This window comes from Canis lupus, chromosome 30 (assembly GCF_011100685.1).
Source record: "Canis lupus familiaris isolate Mischka breed German Shepherd chromosome 30, alternate assembly UU_Cfam_GSD_1.0, whole genome shotgun sequence".
Classification (NCBI taxonomy): domain Eukaryota; kingdom Metazoa; phylum Chordata; class Mammalia; order Carnivora; family Canidae; genus Canis; species Canis lupus.
In genome coordinates this window covers 26822995-26844053 of record NC_049251.1, presented here as the reverse complement: position 1 = coordinate 26844053, position 21059 = coordinate 26822995, and the positions used below count along the sequence as shown (strand labels likewise).

Here is a 21059-nt window from a genome sequence, read left to right as displayed (position 1 = left end):
TTAGCCTGTTATTTGCCTTTCTTTCACATTATATACTAGTTTAGATTTTTAGATAGTCATATTTGTTGATTAATGTTCATCAATTACTTTGTAATTAATCCATCCTTTTATAATTCAGCACATCATGTCACCTTATGAATATTCAATTTTATCCTTATAATTTTTCTGAAATTCTTTAGCCAACTAATTCATCCAGAATTTATCTTGCCCCATTGCATGATATAAAACATACAGCTGTTAACCTCATTTTCACATTATTTTACTAGTAAATGTCAAAAGGTATGGGATGGAATAGGGGATCAAAAGATAAAAAGGATTTGAAAGATAAAGCCCTGCCATGGTAGGGAGTAGAATTGAGAGAGGTCAATCCATGAAGCCAGGTCAGAGTGTTCTGCTCAGTATGGTTTTCAGTTGCATTAAATAATTCTAGTAGAAATAAAGCTTGATACTTTGACATTGAGGAAAGATGTTGGAGAAGCACTTGACCAAGGGTGTGAAAGTTCTCACTCAGGGAAGTCAAACTAAGGAAGCTTCCCAGTCCCACGTTTCCAAGTTGTACTGTTTCTTTGGAGGCATAAATGCAACCACGGTGAAGGCCAATAGGTTGTTGAGAAATTGTTCTTTCTCTATTGATTTATAATCTTGGAATTAGTACCAGACTGTTTTATTTATTGATAATTTTACTGTATATTCTGGCTTTTGGAAGGGCTTCTTTCACCCTTATATTATGTTTTAATATACTTAGAAAATATTTTTCTTCAATTTTTCTTCCAAATTAATTTTACAATAATTTTATCCAGTTTAAACAACAACAATGAAAGCCCTACTAGGATTTTTATTTAAATTGCTTTACTGCAGGGATCCCTGGGTGGCGCAGCGGTTTGGCGCCTGCCTTTGGCCCAGGGCGCGATCCTGGAGACCCGGGATCGAATCCCACGTCGGGCTCCCGGTGCATGGAGCCTGCTTCTCCCTCTGCCTGTGTCTCTGCCTCTCTCTCTCTCTCTGTGACTATCATAAATAAATAAAAATTAAAAAAAATTTCTTTACTGCAATATATTAATTGAAAAAAATTAACATTCTTAAAATACTTAGACTTTTCATCGAGGAACACGCTGAGTCTTTCCATTAGTCAAGTTTTATTTTATATTTCTCAGTGAAATTCTCAAGGCTCCTACCCCCATCTCTCCCAATCTAGGTCACACACATTTCCCATTAAGATTCTATCTTCAGATTTTATATTTTGTGTTCTATTGGGAATGGGGTTTTTTCCCCCATGAAATGTTCTATATCTTTATCTACCAATTTTATTGATTTTGAAAAACTAATTCAAATAATTTTTTCAATGGATTTCTGTAAACTATAATTTTTCTGTTTCCTTTCCAATGGTGGTTTTTGTTGGTTTAAAACAAATATTATACATTGAGTGAGACATGCTTCTATTTCCACCATTTGAAGATGTTTTATGAATAGTGGGTACTGAATTTTATTGAATATCTCTTTATATTTTGATAAAGTTGTTTGATTTTTCTTACATGGCATATTGGTGAAATTATTACGGTTTCTAGTACTGATCTGTCATTACTTTCCAGAAATACTCCCTATCGATTATAATGGCCAGGTCTTTAAATTAACTATTGAATTTCATTTACTATGATAGTTGAGGTATATCTGTATTTATACTTAATGTCTATTTTTATACATAATATTGATTCTATAAGTCTTTATCCTATGTACTTTAGATTTTGCGACACTTTTATATTTGCTTAGAATTGTGTAGCTTTTTTTTTTTTTTTAAAGATTTATTTATTTATTCATGATAGACATAGAGAGAGAGAAAGAGGCAGAGACACAGGAGGAGGGAGAAGCAGGCTCCATGCACCGGGAGCCTGACGTGGGATTCGATCCCAGGTCTCCAGGATCGTGCCGTGGGCCAAAGGCAGGCGCCAAACCGCTGCGCCACCCAGGGATCCCCAGAATTGTGTAGCTTTTATTTTATTTATTTTTTATTTTTTTTATTTATGACAGAGAGAGAGAGAGAGAGAGGCAGAGACACAGGCAGAGGGAGAAGCAGGCTCCATGCACCGGGAGCCCGACGTGGGATTCGATCCCAGTTCTCCAGGATTGCGCCCTGGGCCAAAGGCAGGCGCCAAACCGCTGCGCCACCCAGGGATCCCAATTGTGTAGCTTTTAATATCTTTGTGTTCATCATATTTTATGGAAATTTTAATGGTCTTTTTTTCCTTTATCTTCTTTAGAAAGTTTTTTAAAATTCACCTGTAAAAGCAATTCATGCCAGGGATTTTGGAGGGATATTCTATTTTTAAGATTTTATCTTTATTTATTATTCTATTCAGATTTTATCTTGCATCAATTTTAGTATTTTTGCAAAGTATTACCAATTTCATTCATGTTTTCAAATATAACAGTATTCTTTCATTCTTATAACTTGGGTATCTGTTGCTAATAGTTTCTTCCATTAAAAAAAAAAAGTTTATAGGTCTTTCTCCCTGACTTCATATGTCATATTTTATTCAAAAATATCTAGATACTAGTTTTATTTAGTAAATTCTACTATCCAAAGACAAAAATCTACCCACAAACACATTATTAGGAAATGGACAGCAGAATTATTAAATGAATTATCCTGATCCCAGTTTTCTCTTTCCTTTGTAGATAATCATTTCCCCTGATTATGCCCAGGTCAATTCTTTCAACAATAATCTTGCCTTCAACAAGTCAGCTCTTTTCAATACAAAGAATAAAATCTTTTTTTTTTTTTGGAAAATGTTCTTCTATTCTTTTTAAACCTCATGGCTTCTTAAAATTTAGCTTTTCTTTTTATCAAAGTTTTACATGCACATTATTTAAAAAGTGAAGTATTCCCATAGGCTTGCTATGAAGAACATCCCTCTCTCCCTATGAGCCAAACCCCCTTCCTAAGTATTTTTCTATTTTTCACAGGCATCTACTTTCAAATCTTAGTTTTAACCTCTCTTTTTTTCCCCAATAAGATGCTTATTTTATTACATCTCAAGCCTGTTACATTCCTATCAGTTGTTTTAACAGCCCCCCTCTCCATTCCTACCACACACAACACTTCCTGATCTCTATTCTCCCAATTTGGTCTTCTGATTTTCTTACCTTTCCTCCTTATTTTCTGTCTCTTGGGCTTTTTGCTCTGAATTTGGGGAGGATTCCTCAAGTTTACTTTTCATCTTTTACTGTCACTTCAATGGGATTCTAGTATTGCTAAATGCATATGTTCACACTTCCTTTTTTTAAAATAATAAGTCTGATTTTTGCTAGTTTTCTGTCCTCAACTTCTGGTATAAAAGAATTCCATGTATTGAATCCATTTTCTTGGTTCTTCTATCTTCTCTTGACATTTACAAAAACTTCAGGAACCAGTCTTTTAAAATATTCCCTCCTTTTTTAAAATGTACTTCCTGCTCTTCACTGTCTTTATTTTTTCTTAAAAAAAAGAGGGGGAGATGATTTATAACACTTTCCAATAACACTTCCATATTTTCCAGTTGCTACATTTCCTTGTTTTACTGAATGTATAAATATGTACATTCAAGAAGCATGATATAATATTTCCTGAATCCAGTCTATTTCAATGGGAACTACTTGCCTCACAATTTAAACTTGGTTCTTCTCTTTCAAATTGTTGGTCTCTTCATTTATGCTATGTATCTTTTTGTCTTCTGGTTTTATGAGTAAAAGTTTTTGTAAGTAGAAATCTCATATTTTGAGATCAAACTTGACAGCTAGTGCAGATTTCAGGAAGTGTGGTCTATAAGCTGTGTGTGTGTGTGTGTGTGTGTGTGTAAAATGAACTGTTATTCTATTTTCCCTTGTGGGCCTCTCTACAGAGCAGTCTCTTTCCTCTCTTCATTCATTTTTAGGAGTGTTTTTCAGATTTGTTCTCTGCTTCATTAATCAAAAGGTGGTTACTACATGGCTACTGCAATTTTATTTTGAAGTAGTCTTTTTAATTCAATAAAAGCCATGTTCAATAGTATCTTATTGGAAACATAAAGCAATTGTTTATGTAATATTGTATGGTTTTAGAGCAAATCTATTTCAGAGAAAGAATTTTACCCTGATGGTAAAGGTATTAGTTCTTAATACCTTGTGCTGGATATTATCATGGGCTTCACTTGGTTTTATTCTTTTCCTATTCCTTTGTTCTTGAACTAGGAGAAATGTTGGCTCAGTGGTGGTAAAGAGTCAAAGAGTTGAGGCTTGCCATCAACCCCTTTGTATTGCGCCTGAGCACTGTGCAGTCCATCTCTCAGGTCAGTCACAGCAGTTCTTGTCTTATAGAAATAATTATGTGCCCAATTCTGAGTTCTTCCAGCCTTCAAAGTCAGGACTGTCCAGTAGATGATGATACTATATCATCATGGTACTATATCTGCTCTAATAGATTAGCCATTAGTCACATGAAATGCAGTTGATGTGGCTGAGGATCTGAATTTTATTTTATTTTATTTTTTAAAAGATTTTATTTATTTATTCATGAGAGACACAGAGAGAGGCAAAGACATAGGCTGAGGGAGAAGCAGGCTCCTTGCAGGGAACTGATGTGGGACTTGATCCATGGGCTCTGGGATCACACCCTGAGCTGAAGGCAGATGCTCAAGCACTGAGCCACCAGGCATCCTGAGGACCTGAATTTTAATCTAACCTGAATGCATTTGAATTTGAGTTTGAATAGCTATATGTAGCTAGTGGCTACCATATTGGACAGCAGAACTCTTGGCATCTCAAAGCATTCAGGTTGAGGAGAATATTTCCCTTTCAAGAGTAATTCTGAATCCAGATGAGAAGGGAGATGTCATCCAACAGAAGAGCCTTGGTCTACAAAAGCCTGAGGAAGAGATAGAGAGGTCTTTTGGTTTGGGAAGTACAGATTCAAAGAATAGTTGGATTTCCAGCATATAACATACAGATGCTTGGGGATAATGAACCAAATGCTCATTGGAATTGGAGAAAATAGATACATGGGACTCAAAGTTATCTCTGACAGGGGCTTTATCTTAATCTTTGACCATCATTTCACAATTCCTGCCAGCACCACATACCATTGTTTCTTGCTTCTCCCATGGCTGTAGAAAAGTTCCCTTTCATAAGGTTTAATAGTTACCTTGAAGGAGTAATGGGGAGAGCTGTTTCCTTTTATGACTTAGCCATCTTCACGGAATTCTCTCTTGATTTTATTTTCAAACTTGGAAAAAGAGCTAACCTATCAGCCAGGCAGATAAAATTATTAGTTTGATCATCTGAGAAGTGGGAGCTTGTAAAAGGTATTTGCTTGAGCTCTCCACTTAATCTTGACAGCACCTTGCTATCTGACACTCAATTTAATGTTAAATTTGGAGACAAAGTAGAAAAGGAGGGGTGTGGGTGTCATTTGTTATCACTTCAAACACAGGGTCACTTCTGTCCTCGTCTGCCAGGATGCTCCCCATCCCATTCAAATCCCATCATCTCCAGTCATTTTAGCCTGAAACTCATCTCAGCAAAACAACTCCCCACCCTGCTTCACCCTAATCAGATTCTTTTAAAGTGAAAAAGATGGGGTCCATGATTACATCCTCAAAATTCCATCCATTTGGCACCACAGCCAGGTTTCCAAACAGCCTGCACACTTCCTATCAATGAGTTCTGTGAAACTGGTGGCACACCAGGATGGCCTTATTTGCTTTCTGCTTTAAGCAGAAAAATTGGATTTAGAAAGCTTTTCCTAATCTGGATCTCTGCAATATATAATAAACTTCTTACATCTGTCACCATCAGCATTCTCCTTGCTCTCTTTACTTTTATGTTTTAAAGAGGAAAAACAGGGTGCCCTTTCTTTCTCTTCCATTTCAAGCCCTGTCTTGGGACAGCTAGCCCTGAAGATTAGTGACATCTTCCTGGCTGGGATGATGGGGGACCAGAACTAATTTAGGATTGCCCTCTATACCAACCACATTCTGTCCTTATTAACTCTAAAGAGCAACTCTTGATCTGGAAGCTTCTAAATGTTTTGAAACTTTTCAGATAGTAAAATAAAAGGTAAGCCTAAAGCCCTCTGGACATCCTCTTTATTGATAACATTGATTGCATTCCTGAGGCACTGTTTTCAAAGTAGGAGACTGAAGCTCACTTACTTTAGAATTACTGCCTGTACTAGGCAAAATGCAGATTTCCAGGCTCTACTGACTCAGAATCTCTGGAGACAAGGATCTCTCTGCATCCTAACACCTCCCCAGCTGATGCCTGTGCATTTTGAGAACCATGAAGAAAGAAGTAATGTTATCAAGTTGTTTATTCTCTTGTCATTCTTCAAGCCTTGTGTATTAGAAGCCTTTTGTTCAGCAGAGAAGTGGTCCAGTGGAGAGTAAGGTGTTAAGTATAGGAAAAAGGAGTCACAGTTTTAAATCCTGAGCCATTTTTTGCTTGCTGCCAGACAATAAGGAACCAACTTGGCCTTTCTGACTTGGTTTCCTTGTTTGTAAAGCTGGTAATCACAGGCTTGATGAGGCATGAACATAAATCACCTGGCACATAGTAAGCGCTGGATAAACATTTTATATTACGATTTCTCAACAGATGCTGTTTTTTTTAAAAAAAAATTATCTAGGAAACAACTTCATTTTATGAAGCAATAATTTATTTATTCATCAAAGACGTGTATACCTGCCAATTAGAGTTCCAGTGAGCCTGAGTTCTCCCACTGATGTCATTCCTGCCAGTTGCAAAGGAGCTTGGTGTCTCAGTCTGCACATTGCCATTTGGTTTCTTGAAATATTCAAAGAGCTCCTGTACCCCTATTACTACAACCTTTGTCAGTTCCTATTGGTACCTAAAACTCTGGTTGACAGCTGCAAAACTTTACACTATATATAGCTAACAGGGACCAACTTTCTCCTGTGTCTTATAATTGAGAGGACTATTCAAGATCCCACGGTTTGAACTTCACACTTACTCTGTGTTGTGCTGTCAAATGAGCATTAGTCATTCTTGTATCATGAAGCACTTACCCATGATTCGAGGGGTTTATTCTCCCTCCAGAAATATCTTTCCTCATCCTTAACAGGTTAATGCTTAGAGTTAGATTTACCTCGGTGCATGGAGAGTCTAGGGATCTGGCTCCTACTCTATGAAGAAGTCTGAATTGTCAGAGTGCATGTCTAGATGGGTGCTCATAAGCTACAGGCATTCTCAGAAATGCCTGAGAAATTTAGGGGGGCCTGATAAATAAAATCCACCCTTTACAACCCTCCTCAAGTGCAGTAGCTCTATGCAGAATCTGTTTCATATTTTATTTTTAATTTTTAAAAAAATTTTTAAAAAGATTCCATCTATTTATTCATGAGAGAGGCAGAGACTATGCAGAGGAAGAAGCAGGCTCCCTGTGGGGAGCCTGATGTGGGACTCGATCCCAGGACCCCAGGATCACTACCTGAGGCCAAAGGCAGATGCTTAACCACTGAGCCACAAAGGCACCCCTGTTTCATATTTAGTATGTAAAATTTTGTTTGAGAAAAGAATGTCATTGTGAATAGTGAACAACAATCTTTGAAAATTACTGATATAGTCCAACGCATTAAAGTTTGAATCATGGCTGAGCAAACTGAAGTTCCATCAGAAAGATTAAATGCCTAAACTAAGGACTCACAATTGTTGGATTAAATGAATTTCAGCAAACATGTAGTAGGTATTTACTGTAGGGCTGGATAAGGAGAGAGAGACCAAGGAACGTGATCTTTGACCACAATGGTTGCAAGACATAGTAAGGAAAGAGGAATATAATTAACTATACATGTAAATATTCTGAAATAAAAGTTTTATGGGAGCCCAGTGATGGATAAAAAAATGGTAGGTAACACAGTGCTAACTCTGGGTTAGGCACTCTGCTTGATTCTATCTATCTATCTATCTATCTATCTATCTACCTACCTACCTACCTACCTACCTACCTACCTATCTTTATGAATTAGGAATAATTTCTCCTATTTTACATATAAGTAAACCAAGATTTGGAGATTTAGGAGAGGTATGTCTTCACATAATTAGTAGGTGACAGAAATTGAGATTCCAACAGATACAGTCTGACTCCAGAGCTCATATCTTAACCTACTAGGGAAATCTAAGAATATTTCAACCAGGGATAGTTTTTGAACTGGCCCTAAAATGATAAGGATTTTTCTAAGTTAGTGGGAAAGGAGCATGGATAAGGAAAACATCCCAGGCAGAGTGCCCTGTATAGACACAGTATATAGTCTACTAAAATGGCAAAAATGTAGAAGGGGGGCACATTTTGAAGAACCTTTGTAATTTGTTTGTAACCACTAGGCAATGATGGGATGGGAAACAGCATGGGATACAAAGAGGGTTGAAGTTAGTATCTGCCACGTCCCATCTATGTGACACTAAACAAATGACTTAATTTCTCTGTGTGTCAGTTTCCTCCTGTCTAAAATGGGAGCACAAATACCTCACTATGATGAAGATTAAATGAGGTAATGTACACAGGGCATTTAGCATGGTGCCTTTTACATGGTAAGTATTCAATCTGTGGTAGCTAATTATTTTGATGAACTCCCAAACTTATGGCTAATAAGGCAAGCTAATATTTTGAGCACCTGTAGGTATCAGACTTTGTACCATGCACTTCACATGCATTATTTAATCTTTACAACAATAGCTCTGTTAAGTAGGTGTTATTATCTCCCTGGTTTATGAAAGATGGTACTAAAGATTCCAGTGCTGATTCCATTGTCTGATTCCAGAGTTCTTAATTCTATAGTGTTTTACTGTCTCCCTTTATACTATACTGCTTAGAAGTTTTATCAAGATTTGATGTAGGTAGGAGGGTGATACCATGGTTCATTGGTGAGAGAGATGTTTAGAATTAGTGGCCTTTGTAACAACCTTTTCAAGTTATATCACAGAATTGATAGCTAAACTTGGGTATTATACCTTTTCAAGGGCTTATAACCTCTTGCTTGAGATACATACTTTCACTTTATGCTTACTCTTCTACCATCTATTCCATGAACATATTTTATTTTTTCCATATCTTGTGAAAAGCTGTATAAATCAGCTTTTCCTATATCACAATCTCCCTCAATAGTTAGTAACTTAGGGCAGCCCGGGTGGCTCAGTGGTTTAGCGCCGCCTTCAGCCCAGGGCGTGATCCTGGAGACCCGGGATCGAGTCCCACGTCGAGCTCCCTGCATGGAGCCTGCTTCTCCCTCTGCCTGTGTCTCTGCCTCTCTCTCTTTAAAAGAAAAAAAAAAAAAAGTTAGTAACTTAAACTGCTGTCATTTATTTAGTTCACAATTCTGTGGATTAGCAAATTGGACTGGGCTCAGTGAGGTGATTCTTCTTTGGGTCTTGGCTAAGCTAACTTTTGTGCTTGAAGTCAGCAGCCAGATCTGCTGGGGCTCTTTAGCTGGATGGTCTGGTACAGTGTTCATTCAGCTGGATAATTCATTTCAGCTCCTTCCATCTCTCAATTTCTAGGATTCTAGTTTGGACTTGTTCTTATGGTGGCCGAAGAGTCCTAAGAACTATAAGAGAAAGGACAAACTCCAATGTGAAAACACTTTTTAAGTTTCTGCATTTGCCATGTTTGCTATTTGTCTCATTGGCCAACGCAAGTCCCATATCCAAACCCTGAGATAGTGTGGGAGGAGACAAGGCACATGAAAAATTTGAGTGCATTATTGTAACAGTCTACCACCCAGGCTTTATAGTTGGTCACAGTCCCTCCACAGAATAACTATATTGGCATCGGCTTGGAAGGATGGTAGAGGAGGGCATCTCCTGTGAAGCAGCTCTGAGTATCTAGCTTACTTGGGAGCAATTAGGCATCCTTTGGGTGTGACCATGGTACCAGATGGTACCAGAAGGTTACATGACATGCCAGGGACCATATACTCCCAAGTTTTCCCTTTCATATCCCCATGCCCAGCTTTTTAATCTGAAGGAGGCAGTGGTCAAAGATAGCATTCTAATAGCTGGTGAGGGCTGAGCTATGGAATGACTGGTTTATTTTTATCTTCTACCTTCACTATGCTCCCAGGCTGGCATGGCCTGGAGATTAAATGGCTGTTGCATCCATTAGAATTTATTTTTTATTTATTTTTTTTTTAAGATTTATTTATTTATTCAGTCAGAGAGAGCGAGAGAGAGGCAGAGACACAGGCAGAGGGAGAAGCAGGCTCCATGCAGGAAGCTCGATGTGGGACTCGATCCCGGGTCACCAGGATCACACCCCGGGCTGCAGGCGGCGCTAAACCGCTGCGCCACCAGGGCTGCCCTATCCATTAGAATTTATAAAGTCTTTAAAATACCTTGGTAAAGGCATTTGCAGGCCTCTCTAATCACTATCATTCCAAAGAGCCTCTAACTTGATCTTACTTATCCTTGAAATCAGATCATGGTGGTATCATTACACAAACTTTCTGGGCTAATACGCTTTAGGCTTAAACATTCAATTTGGTTACCATATCAGTGATTTTCCATAGTTTATTTCATGAAGAAAAAAAGTGCTGTAGGGTATCTGAAGACCTTGGTATCTGGTATCAAGCTGGACGCACATAATGTTAGAACCCATTGCTCAATTTGGGTTGTCCTGGGAAATTACAATGAATAGTCTGGTGGAAACAATTTTTTAAAAAGTACTTCTTTCCCTCCTGTAATTTCAATATAAATGATGGCATAATAATACAACCCACTAAAACAGGAAAAATTCTTTTCCTCTTTGTAAGTATCTTAAGAAATCATATCGTGATACTTTGTGCTCTGAAACTTGAGGCTTGGAGCAAAAGATTCCAAGGGAATGAGATGATGAAGACCATCAGGGTTCAGCCTTGCTTACTGCCACTGTTGCTGTATGTAATCCAGTTCTGGATTTTGGCCTGCTGTGACTCCAGTTTTGGTTCCACAGGCCTTGTGTGGAGAGGCCTCTTTTGTATATGTGGTTTTCCTTCACTTTCCACATATAGTGGGTTTGAGGATTGAGGGTTTAAAGATTCCAGGATTCAATTCCCTAGGGACATGCTGTTGACATTAGACCATCAATTTCATTCATTCCCATAAGCATTTGTGGAGCTCCTTCTAGGCCAGAGTATGTGCCTGACTGTATGTACAACAGCCCTGACCTCTAAGACTTTAGAATCTGGTGGGAGTCAGCGAAAGAGGCAGGCCTGTGGGCTAACAGAATTCCAAGGAGATAAAGACATTAAAAAGTACCTAAAGAGAGGGATTAATTCTTGTGTGGGACAGGAGACCAGAGAGTTGATGCTTAAGTGATGTTTTAGAAAATGAACATTGTGGGACATTCCACCTGACTTGTTGAAAATTGAGGTTTAGAAAGCTTGACTGGACTACTATGTCTGGAGAGATGATCTAGATAATCTAATTTGTAAACGTCATGAATATGCTTGACAAAATATTTAAACTATCTGAATATACTTAATAAAATGTCCACTATATCATAATTTTAAAATAAGAGAAAGAGCATACAGGAAAGTAGGGGGAAATTTCTCCAATGTTAAGAATGGAAGAACAGGAGTCCAAAGAGGTAACTGAGGGGTGAAGTTGCTGCCAACTTTATCACCAACCGCCAGTAAATTTCAGGGGATCAGGAGCTCTAGCTTTAGTGGCCATGCCTATGTATAAAGGAAAGAGGCGAAAAAGACTATATAGGGAGTTGGGCCAGTTGGGGACTCCTAAGGGAAGCTGGGACTCATGAAAGATGCATCCTCAGGGAAAAGATGAATTAGAAAAAAACATCCACTCCATGGAGGCAGACAGCAGAGAACCTTGACCAACTCAGACTGACTGTTGATGGTAGAGAACATGGCAATGCGTAAATTTTTACATGGATTTGGGGCCTGAATTCATGGTATTGTCATAGTCCTAATAACCACAAGCTGAGAATTTTAAGCAGACCTGGTAGGCAGGAACACAGATCTCTGGAGGAATCCACATTTAATCCATACTGCAAAGAATTCCTCATAGGAATGAGGACCCAGTGAACATGTACTCAGAAATCATAGAACATGAAGAAACATTGAGTTGAGACCCAGTGGACATGTACTCAGAAATCATAGAACATGAAGAAACATTGAGTACTTTTCATGCATGAGAATTAACAGAGACAACCAGTAACAGCAGTGACCTCACACATTTAACACATTTAATATGCTTAAAGAAATAAAAAAATAAAAGTAAAAATATGAGTAAGGAGCATGAACCTATCAAAAATGACCTGATATGGTCATTTGAACTTGAAAAAATACTGAGTGAATGTCTGGAAATAAAGAAAATAATAGTAAGAAATTAAACATTAAATAAAATAATAGCCCTAACTAAGACAATGCAGAACTCCATCAACAGCAGAAGGGATAAATAAACTGATATGTTCATACAGTGTAATGCTATAATGCAGTAAAGAAGAAAAACTTAAGCTAATGCAACAATGTAGAGACCCCATAGCTATACTGTGAAGCAGAATAAGCCAGATAAAGAGTACCAGTTAGGAAGTTCAAAAACAGGCAAAGTGTATTCATGAGGATTGTGGTCAGAGTAACAACTGTCTCATGCAGAAGAGTATTGATTGAGAAGGGAGATGAAGGGATGCTGGTGGTACATGAATATGTATTCCTGCATGATGTCATCAGAGATGTGTGTTTTCACTGTGATAAATATGTTATACTTCAATATAACACAACAAAAACATCAGTGGCCCTATCTTCCAATTCTTTTGACCCTGAAGACCAGATAAGATACAGCCAAAGAGAAAATTCATGAACTGGAACTGAAGAAAATATACAAAATTCAGCACAGAGAGGCAAAGACACAAAGATGACAGAGACATTAAGAGATATGGAAGCTAGAGTGAGGTCCATGCAGAGCCCTAAAAGGTACAATGGATGAATAATTTCTAAGAAAGACATGAATCCTTTGATTCAGGATGTCTAATGAACTCCAAGGAAGGTTAATAAAAGAAATCCACACCTAAACACATTGTAAAACTATAGGCCAGAGACAAAAGATACTAAAAGTAGTCAGGATGAAAACAGTGATCATCTGCACAGAACTGTCGATTAGACTGTGTAACGTTCCACATCAGTAGACAAAGGATGATACCAGCAGTGCCTTGGGGAAAAAGGAATTCTCAACCTAGAATTAAAAACTAGGGAATGGGAGCAAAATAATAATTTTATAAATCAGGTGAACAAAGCAAAACTGAAGATGACAGATTTTGCTACCAATAGACCCTCACTTAGGGATTTTCTAAATGGTGTACCATTGAAAGAAAAATTGTTACCAAAGGGCTGTAAGAAGTACAAGAAAGAATGAAAGGCAAAGGAAATGTTAAATATTAAGATACATATACAAAAGGGGATTAGTTAGGGATCCCTGGGTGGCGCAGCGGTTTGGCGCCTGCCTTTGGCCCAGGGCGCGATCCTGGAGACCCGGGATCGAATCCCACGTCGGGCTCCTGGTGCAAGGAGCCTGCTTCTCCCTCTGCCTATGTCTCTGCCTCTCTCTCTCTCTCTGTGACTATCATAAATAAATAAGAATTTAAACAAAATTTAAAAAGGGGGATTAGTTGGATACCATCCTTTATATATATATATATATATATATATATATATATAATAAAATGTGCATTGTAAGAAAGGAGCTAGAATGTCATACGGGACAGAAGCCTTACCGAAGAGCAGAGCACACAGACCAAATTTAGTTGAACTGAAGCTGAACGGAATTCTACTTCTACCTGTTTTAAGGTTATTGTATATCATGAGTTTGGAACTTTTGTTAGATTCTGCTGAATTCCTAAAATTGCCACTGAACCATTGACCTTGTTAGATCAATCGAATCTGCCATATCTGATAATTGTCAATGTTTGCCTTCATGGTAATTGTTGAAAATAGCAACTCCATAATAAGATAGAAACATATTTTATTCTAATAATGCCAGTAAAGCCTAGAGATTAATTAAAAACAGATTTTATTCATTTACATAATTAGGAAATTATTTGCAACATCAGTCCTAATAAACTTGGAGTTGTTTGACAAATGCGGTGATTTGTTCCAGGATAAATATGTATCCTGTGTAGATACTTTTGATATTGATGGAGGGAAGGGATCTTTAAGGAGCATATGATATGAATGCCTGCCCTTTGAAGAGTGTCAAGTGCTATAAAAACCAGAGGCGCATTCATCTCCATCCCCGATCGGTGAGTATAGCACCCTGCAGAGGGTAGAGATGGTGGTTGCTGGTAGCCACAGCTGATAATTCAAGAATCCAGTTTCTTGGCATTCTGCTATCACTGTTGGAATGATAGACTGCTGGTTTCAAACCTTGACCTCAATTTTCTAGTTCTTTCACGACCCCACTGATCCCTCCCATCCTCAACAGTCCTTTGGTGGCATTTCATTCCTTAGTGAATATTTTAACCTAAATAAAAATTTCATCTTTTCCACTTTTAAGAGACAGCTCAGATCTTACTTCTTTGTAAATTCTGCCCTGAATTCCCTGGCAGGACTAACTATACCCTCCTCCACGCTCCCCTGCTACTCATATCTCTTGATAGCAATTATTTGTTTGTAAGTGGCCAGAGAACTCCTGGATGGCAGAGGCTGTGTGGGCTTCTCATTTCTCCATGTCTAGTGAGCGGGCATATAACTGCTTGTTACTTTGAAATGCGATTTTATTTCTGTTTGAACAGAAGGGTGGTTTATGTGAGGCTGCACCTGATGAAGACGATGATGAAGAATTCTGTTTCTGCAGTGCTTTATGTCTTCAAAAGCAGTTCCAGCGACCTAATCTTATTGCATCTGCCCCCATTAGGTAGTTAGAGCAAATTTTTGAACTCTTGTTTGACAGATAAAAAGCCCAGGGAGAGAAAGTTTAAATGGCTCACACCAGGTCCTGCAGTTCGTGCGGAGGGTGAGCCAAAGGAGAGGGTTGCAGACGGGAAATAATAAGGAACAAGGTTTCTACTCCTTAGAGAAATCACTTCATTAATTTTCTCTCCATTTAAATCCAGCTCCGCCTTCTCCCGTCCTTCTCTTCACAGGATCAGAAAAGCAGCCTTTTGATAGAAAGAAGACACACCACAGAGATGCTGAATGTGTGCTGACCCTCACGTGGGGACCGTTTTCCTGTGGAAGCAGCAATAATCATAATCATAATGCTTGCTTGAACTTGGCACTTCTCTTCAGTGTAGAGCCTGAAATTACCCGCTGATGCCTTTGGCGTGGCAGTGGGCTGCTTGAACAGAGGAGAGGCTGGGGACAGCAAAGTGTGTTATTGTGGAGAAATTCTCGAAGCTCTCAGGGTTGTGAATGACTTTGGTGAATAAGCCAACCTGGGGCAATTCAATAGGCAGGGTGTTAAGTAGGAAGCTGTGTCATTGTTTCTATAGAAGGGGTAGGCTGGAGATCTCTCAGGGGCTGTGTTGTGTTCAGGCCACTGGGCAGAAAGGCCCATAGGAGGACCATGCCAAAGCTTTAGACGTAAACAAACAAAACCCTACTTCTCAGGGACCCCAGGAATGACAGAAACCTAGTTTCATAGAGGATTGGGAGCATTGATAAAAATGAATAACTCTTTGCCTTCTTTCCCCATAAACAATGTCACACACAAACAGGATTCTCAGGTGTCGATTTTCTTTGGTGTAAATGTAACCCATTTCTATGGTGATCTCCATTATGGAGTAATGCAGTGTTTTCTCCCATGCAAAAAAAGAGAAATAATGAGAATTTAGGAGACTTGAAGGGAACTCTTCTTCGTTGTATTTTTTTTTTTTTTTGACAACTGATAGGATACACACAACATAGACCTCCCTGACCTCAGCCAGGTGCCATTTTCTCCCCCTGCACTAACCAGCTATATAACTGAGATATAATTGACATATGGTTTAAGTTCAAGGTCTGCAGTATGTTGATTTGATACACTCATATATTGAATAAGGTGTCAATTTAAACTTGCGGCCTTTTGTCTTTCAGTTGTACTGGAGTTATGTTAAAACTGGATGGTCAGATCCAAGTGGTGGGGGAATGCATTTCAGGAGCCTGACTTTAAGCAGGGTTCCCGATCTCCATGGTACATGAAATACTGATGCTGTCTGCCATCCCTGTTCTGATTGATCTGGGGGTGGGGGCTTTTCACAGTCCCCACAATGCAGACTGTGTAGAAACCCCTGGACTGTCCCCCTGCTCAGGGGTCCCAAATTATAGCAATCACCATTGGGGCATGTGAGCACTCTCCTTGGGTGAGACAATATTAAGCTTGACTAAAGGAGTGATGGTTGAATCTACCCATGAGTTTTGCCTCCAAACTCCCACTAGCTCAGTAGACAGGTGGGCAGGCTTCTGTCCTAACCAGGAGTAGACAACACACTCCCGAGGGAGCTGTTTGGGACCCCAGCCAGCTGTTGGGTTTTTCTCCCTGATCTAGCCCTGACCTCCAGTTCTCTGACCAACTGCTCCACTTTTTCCTGGTGCTTGACCTCATCCTTGGCCCCAAATTCCTATTCTAGATGCATTTTTACATTGCCTACTTGACTCCAAATTACCCACAAAGAAGCAGCAAAGAAGGAAGAAAGGAAGGAAGACTCTTTGTATTGATTAGGTGACAGGACAAAGAGATGAATCTGACCAGTGCCTATCCCCCAGGAGCTCACAATCTAATTAGAGGAGACAGCATGACAGCAAGGGTGCCACAAAATGTTTCAGGGGCTGTACTCACACTGCGCAGTTGGTGTAGGAAGAACAGAGGGAAACATCAGTTCTGTGGTAGGGAAGGGGACTTAGGGAAAAGGTGGAAAGTTTCACGTAGGAGATGACTACATAAATGGGGCAGAGAAAAGGGGGTGGATGAATAAGACAGCCTAGCATGCTCATGCTCACACTCATGCTCATACTCATGTTCATGCTCATGCTCATGCAGTCCTTCTATATTCATGGGGTATGGAGATTAGGGTGGGGGGCAGTAAGAGATGAGGCAGGAGAGATGGACAGGGACTGGGCTGTGGGCACCTGGTAGGCCAGGCTAGGAAGTATGGACCAAAGCCAGGGGACTGTCCCAAGGGTAAGGCTGGTCGGCCGGCCTCAAGGAGGCACCAGAGTTCAAGTCATGGTGTCTAAAGGGGGATGGCATACTTGGGTTTGATTTAGGCTGCGTTGGTATCACCGGGCCACAGAATGTCCTTAGTGGTATTCGAGGCTAGATGTTGGTGACCTGTTCATTTGGAGTAGGACTTTAGGCAGTTGTAGGAACAAGATGCAGGATTCACCTACGTACACAAGAGGGTCAGCCAAAACAGGCCAAATGTGAGAGTCACAGGAAAATGGGCTGGAATTCATGGGAGGAGCAGCCCAGTTGTGTGGGCTAGGCCAGTCCAGCTAGAGTAGCGGAAGTGTGAATTTCCAGCTCTCCAAGGGATCAGCCTGTACCCCTGTCCTGTTACCTAAAAGTCATTTTGTGAGGCTTCCAAGGGCTGTATTTTCAGAATGGTTTATGAGAAATCTGATCATCTAATCTGCCCAATCCTCAGATTCTTTTTCTTTTTTGTCTACCAAATACACACATTGCAGTACATTTCCTGCTAATTTCAAAGAGCTGCTGATGGGTTTCTCTTCCCTTAGTCATCTGGAAGGCTGAAAGATTTTAAATTGTATTGCTACCACACTATTGTGAAGAAATGTATTAAATAAAACTCTTCTACCCACTGAGACTGTGCTCAAGATCCTTTGCCATAGCCTGGGATCCAGTCCCCAGTCCAGGTCCACCGTTTTGTTACCCACCTGACTGTGAAGAGTCTGAGCCAAAGGACAAAACATGGCCTTAGGCATTGCCCAGGCACTAGTGACATCCTTGTTGATTTGCTCACTCATTGGCAAGGGTGACTCCTATTGTTGTTGCTCTGAAAAGGTGAGTTGAATTCATCTGCTGGATGAAGGATGGCACCATCTCTGGGGTCAAGCAGGGTTCAGAGTGCAGAGACTTCTCCGAAATGAGGCTGTCTGGGGTGTGGTGTCTGGAAGGATGGGAGCCAAAGGAGTGTCAGAGACCTGGTGTCGGATTAAGTGAACCCAGCCTCAGGATTAGGTGAACTTGTTAGAAGAGCTGGCTGCCTTTCCATCTCTCTCTCAGGAGCTTTTTTATCTCCTTAAGCTCAAGTAGGAGCTGAAAGTGTGGACAGCTAGTGGGCCTGGGGGAATGTGTGGCTTAGGGAGGGGTTTACCACTGGTTCTCTGTACCCCACTCTCCTCCTTGACACCACATCTTCTCATTCCCTAAGACACAGTTTTCTAAGAAAGCCAAAGAAGCAAATTAACATGAAAAAGAGAATTATAAGTATTCTGCTGGGTTCTTTATATACATGATCCATAAAAAACTTGCAAAAGAATCAATTTTCTTATTTCTAGATAGGCACACCAAGACTTAGAGATGAAGTCATCCAATCTGGGACACGTTTAAGAGTAAAAGGGGTGCTAAAAATACTTACAATTACACACACGTATATATTTTAAAGTATTTACTGTCTGAGAAACTTGTTCTATTGTATTTTAGACTTATAAAATAATTCCATTTAAAAACTTATTAAGGATAAGATGCTTTCTAAAAAAAAGTTGACAGATACGAACTGGGTTATCTCTGACATTCAGTGACTTTTCCAAGGTCACATGGCTAGTTAGTGACAAAGCCAGGCTTCCAAGCCAATCTCTTTTCATGATTTCATATTGGTTAATTTTAGGGGAGAAGGGTGCCAGATATCCCCTAAATGTTCCAGAAGGGTTTTTTTTTTTAATTTTTATTTTTATTATTATTATTTTTTTTCCCCAGACTCATGCATGCCTCTTTCCACTTGGGAGTTGGATTTGTCTGCCAGCCCATTTCCTTCCCACCTCATCTCTTTCCATTGTGGCTTCCCTGGGGCCTAGGCCACTCCCTGGTCCCCTCTATTGCTGGCACTCTGACACATCTTCGGCACTTGGCCTGATTTCAAACCCACCCCGTACCTTGACTTGTGACACTTCAGTGTTATTAGACCCTGACCATCTTCCCATAAATCATCTCTGTTTCTTGACCCTTCACTGTGACCTTCTGGTTCTGGCATCTGGGTCCCCCTTAACCACCAGCCCTCCACCTCAACTCTGGGACCCCAGATATAGTTTCCTTCCTCCACGGCTTTGCCTGCCTCTCCCTGGCTTGGTTTGTAAATTCATCCCTGGCTCTGGTCGCTTTACCCCGCCTCCATACCCACATTCACAACTTGACAGTCTTTGAGATTTAATCAACTAGTTCATTGAGCAATCCAGGTGTATACCCACCTGATTTGAAGTGATTTAGTTTAATGAAGATAATCATGTGGCCCAGGTTTTCTGGGGCAGCCCTAATTTTGAATATTACGTATCTTTGTCCTCACAAAAACTGAGTGCTGAAAATCCCAGTATTTTGGCATATAAACACCATCTTCTACATTGCCTTAGGCACCCAGAAAAAAAAAAGGTATAAATCCCTAGTCAGACAATATGCCCTACCTTTGGCTCAGGACATACAGATCTCTGTTAAACTTATTTTTGTCAGCAAGGGTAAACCTAAGAAGGAACAGCTTTTTGTGTGTGTGTTTAAAAATCTCATCAGTATTGGTGTCCTATTGTTGCCCCTACATTCTATAAAGTGTACTTGATTTCCTTCATTGAATGACCAGTGTATTTCTTGCTGAGTAGCACTGCGGGTTTTATGGTCTATGTATCCCTAGTGCTAATACCAATTTTGTTGTGACAACCTCAGCGAGGTAAATCCCTTCCCCGGGAGATTCACAAGGGTGTGATCTCCATGCCTCTTCTGTCTCCTAAGCCCCCAGGGAAATGGTACTCATGGCAAATGTCTATCCTGGGCTTTGGCTGCTCAACTGCAAATGCCTCCTCCCTACCCCCTGTTTGGGGTTGCTTAGTGAGATTATGTGTCAGGATCTTCTGAAAGCTAGAGCAGCCCCAGCTCTAGGCTCCCATCCCAGGACCAGTCTGGTTTTTAAGAAGAAGGTACTTCTTCCACAGATGGCCTCCCAGATGGCCTCTTTCTACTGAGGGAAGAGGAAATATCCCAAAGAGGAGGAACATTTTGAGTGGGCACAACTGCCAGAATGAGGAAGCATGGCACAGAGAGAGAAGCAGTCCCCTTTGGCTGCATTCTGAGGACCACTGGTTCCCGAAATGCTTCCAAAAGGGATCTGTGGCCAGTGGAACTGTAGAAAGCTTCACAATGGCTGAGAAAACCCATCAGCACACTGAAGTCCCTGAGAAATTCTGCAATCAAGTCAGTAGCTTTTCCTAAACATACGTGACCATAGGACACCTTTTTCAGATAACAACCTTTAACATCTTAAAGAATCAGGGTAAAACAAAAGTGCAGGGGTTTGGGGTTAGAGGGCCCTGCCTGGGTTCAAGTTCAAAATCCTCACATTCACCTGTGTCACCTTGGGTTAAGTTATTTAAACTCAGTTCCCTCATCAGTAAAATGAGGATAATGACCAATGACCCTACAAGGGTTGTAGTGAGAGCTAAAATGTACTGGATATGATAGCATTTGGCATGGAAGATATTTATGAAAGGGGAGGCTTTGTTTAGGTGCAAAATTCACTCAGCTAGTATGCCTTGTAATGAAGAGTAATTGCATTGATATTGACTGGTTCAGAAGCTGCCTTTCCCCATATGTGGCTATTCAGGATGCGCCAGGACCAGCATATTTGGAATGAAATGTCAGGAGTCTTTGATAGCTAGACAATGGAGGATGCTTTTGAATTAATGTATGCTTTTAAGAAAATATTTTTAAGTTTTGTAGCAAAACACAAGATGAATTAGAGAGGAAAGGCTTACTGTCTTCCCCTCTACAGACTGAAGCCATGAATTTAAAAAATTGCTAAAGATACAGCAAGAGAGCCTGGTATGGATGGAGAGGCTGGGGTAGCACTGAGGACAGGGAGCTCTCCACGGAATCTATATGTGTGGTTTGGAAAGTTTGCTTTGGAA

At 40.0% G+C, this 21059-nt stretch overlaps 1 long non-coding RNA gene across 1 annotated transcript; it reads left to right on the top strand.

Annotated features, from left to right (window-relative positions):
• The first annotated feature begins 8814 nt into the window (after positions 1–8814).
• LOC111093392 lies at positions 8815–15854 on the top strand. The gene is made up of 4 exons (XR_005381370.1): positions 8815–8858; positions 14113–14254; positions 14747–14868; positions 15098–15854. It is a non-coding gene; the product is annotated as an uncharacterized LOC111093392 (long non-coding RNA).
• Positions 15855–21059: the final 5205 nt, after the last annotated feature.